This window comes from Anneissia japonica, unplaced genomic scaffold, assembly GCF_011630105.1.
Source record: "Anneissia japonica isolate Jap-2015-1 unplaced genomic scaffold, ASM1163010v1 scaffold2284_len378405_cov197, whole genome shotgun sequence".
Lineage (NCBI taxonomy): Eukaryota > Metazoa > Echinodermata > Crinoidea > Comatulida > Comatulidae > Anneissia > Anneissia japonica.
Window position 1 is genome coordinate 50,629 of NW_022735924.1, and position 3,855 is coordinate 54,483.

Below are 3,855 nucleotides of genomic sequence, written 5' to 3' on the forward strand. Positions count from 1 at the left end.
CGTAATTCGCATAACGGCTCCCCCCCTTTCAAAATCCTGGCTACGTCCCTGCAAAAGATAGGGAGAAGAGATTAAAAAAAATAATCAGATGTGATAGGACAGGATGGGATGAGAAGAGACAAGACAAGATATGATATGTCTAAGATGAGATAAGATAGGATTCACAGTATTCCCAGTTCAACACGGAAAAAACGATAGCCATACAAAGATCCGATAGGTCCAGCTACGCGAAAATACTAATTTTAAAGTTAATTTAAACGATATTACTAATTTAAAAACTATGACTAATATCTGGTTGTAAAATATTTATAATTAAAATATGTAGAAAATATGGTTTTAACGAAAAAGAATGACAAGCCCTAAGCTTTGCGAGGTAATATGCACAACGATTTATAGGCAATACTAACTGGTAATATTTAACTGCATACTTACCTGTAATGTATAGATGTCTCGACTACAGAACAACAATCAATGAGCGCTCTTTGTTAAAATCGGTTGCTACGTTTTAAGACCACTAAGGAAATCAGTTTATTATTCAAATTTGTTCAACAAATGTTAAAGCGCCTAAAGTTAGATCCGGGTTACAGGTCTAGTAGAGGAAGCCAATCCCAGGAACGTTTTGCGCATTACAGGAACTATTGGTGTTAAAAGATTAATATTTTATGGGAGGTAAAGTTCTTCTAAACTTCTAGTCACCGATCTCCAGCCTCGTCCACTTCAGTCAGAGGGGAAATATATAAAAAAATAATAATTATAATAATTATTATTTTACTCATTAAAATATGTTTGGATGAGATGTTATTGTAGTTTTACAAAAACAAAGTGGACGATTTGAAATGTTTTGAGTCTATTTTGATGATTCTAGGTTTCGGATATACATAAGGATCAGATAGCAACATGAAATCCAGTGCAGTGTAAAAGTGGGTGACTCATAAATATTCATAATGTTGTTAAAACTGCACCTCCCTATATATTTTTTTTATCTCGGTTAATCCATGAAGGTATTAGTGACTGATACATCGATGGTTAATCAAAAAACCTCTTAAACATATTAATTGATAACCACATTATTTATTTATTTATCTATATTATTCTGTAGTACTATATTTGTTATATTAAAAATATTACAGTACTTTATTATAATATAGATAAATGACAAGGAGTTTATAGTTTATGCAACAAACTGTCGATATTCAAGTGATCTGAATGACCAGCAGTAGCTGGGTGGTTCACCCAGCTACATTTATCTTTTTAGCTTTTTTAAATAGTTTTACTATGTTTATTTTTATTAGTATGTTATTATTATTGCTGTTGTAATATTACTAACATATATATGTTTTATTACGTGGATACTATGACAAAAAATATTGCATTAAATAAATAAACAATTAAACAATAGAATTTAAAAAATACAATAATTCTAATTATGTAGGCATATATCTCTCTCCACGGTTGCCTGATGCATAGTCTTTATTTATTTATTTATCTATATTATACTGTAGTACTATATTTGTTATATTAAAAATATTACAGTACTTTATTATAATATAGATAAATGACAAGGAGTTTATAGTTTATGCAACAAACTGTCGATATTCAAGTGATCTGAATGACCAGCAGTAGCTGGGTGGTTCACCCAGCTACATTTATCTTTTTAGCTTTTTTAAATAGTTTTACTATGTTTATTTTTATTAGTATGTTATTATTATTGCTGATGTAATATTACTAACATATATATGTTTTATTACGTGGATACTATGACAAAAAATATTGCATTAAATAATAAAACAATAGAATTTAAAAAATACAATAATTCTAATAATGTAGGCATATATCTCTCTCCACGGTTGCCTGATGCATAGTCTTTGGAGACTGGGCTGCCGATGATGGTGGTTTGTGTTCTAACAAATTAAGGTTGAATTATAAGTTCTAATTGGAATTCGCACAGAAGAATTTTGAAGACGGCAGCCATGGCCAACAATAAAGCTTTATTTCAAATCTTAGTATTCAAGTTCTACTGAAGTACTATTGACTAAATCCCCTTTTCCGTTGAATAGCATCCTAGGGTAAAAGCCGCTTTATAATTATCGTCATTATTACTGATCATATATTGTTATCATTTCATTTTATTTTATTTCACACAAAGCAAAAATACATTATAAAATTCTTCAGAAAAGTAAATAAATAACAAGGACAATGTAATATAAGTATGTAATAATAGCAAATTGATAATAAAAATTACAGTAAATAGCAATAGATGAAGATAATGAAATTAATAATAACAACAACAATAACAATAACAATAACAATAATAATAATAATAATAATAATAATAATAATAATAATAATAATAATAAATCATCTTCATCGTCGTCGATGTTCCAATGGAAATAGTTTGTTAGAATGGCTTTGTGATTTAAAGTTGTTATCAAACCATATTCCGTTGACAATACAATGCAATAAACGCCAACAAAGCCGCACCTTTTAATAAAAGCAACCTTGGTTGTTTAAAGGGAAATTATACTTTGGATTTCTTACATGGGAACCCGCTATAGCATACAAGAAAATATGTAGAAAACTTGTTAACCTCGGGAGCTGCAGTGAAGTAGTAATGTGCAACCCTATGTTTGTATTAAGATATAGGGATTAAAAAAAAACTCTTAACTAAACCGTCTTGCGGTAAAGCTATGATTATTAATTATACATTTTCCATAGACAACATAAGGTCCAGGATTCAAAGTGTAAAAAAAAAGTTGCCCTAACCGGGGATACAGTACATAGGCCTACACACATATAAACAAAAATAAGTACACACACACACCCACACACACACACACACATACATACATACACACATACATACATACATACATACATCCATACATACAAAAATACACCCATATATACATCATTACATACCATTTAGTTGTTGAACTTTGATACGAATTATAAAATCATGTTCCTCTATATTTGAGCACAGTATTATATTATTGTATTATCTATTTGTACGGTAGGCCCTATTCAACCACTGGATCGCGGGCCAACTTGGAGCCGTTAAAGATTTTGATCTGACCCACGCAACATTGCTAAAAAAATAAATCGTTTTTAGTTTTCTGTTGTTCTAGCATTGTTAACAAGAGTTTTGCTTTTTCTGAGTGTAGCTCATTGTGTCTAGTGGTATAGAGTACTGACATGGGGAGGAGGGGAATGATGGTGAATAATGGATTAGGCCCTAAGTACGGTAGGGGGCTGATATGATTCGACGATTAACCATTTGCGGCGCCAGCAGGCTCGCCACCAAGTTATTTTGTTGAAAACATACTTTTACAGTCTGAGTAGTGACGTATCTGAAGTCTTGAAATGGGGGGTGCTGATGGAGGGGTGCGAAGGTGAAGACGGTGAGCGGCTCGATGATCCCCAAAATAAGTCGATTTCAGGCGATTTTTAACTACTTGACCGTGATTTTTTTGGGAGGGGGCGACTGCGAGGGGGGAGGGGGAAGTAATTTTTGGAGGTGCGTGCGCCCTTAGCCCTAAACCCGGGACTGAGGTAGCCTAAATGGGGCCCTTTTTGGGGGAATCGTACTCCTTATCGGGGAAATTCCAGCACTGGCATTGTTTTTAACTTCTTAGTACATGAGTGGCGAGGAAGAAAAGAAATTTATATTCAAATAAGTCTGAGAGTACCATTTCCGACCGTCTAGAGGTGCCATCATACGTTTTCTTTCCTCAGCCTCAGCCATAGTGGGGCTGTGAAAGTGTTTCCCTGCCTCCTCCTATTTCGAATCTACTGCTATAGAAAAGAATGGGTGGGGCTGACATTGAAAATATGGACGTGCACAATTGATGTCGGCCC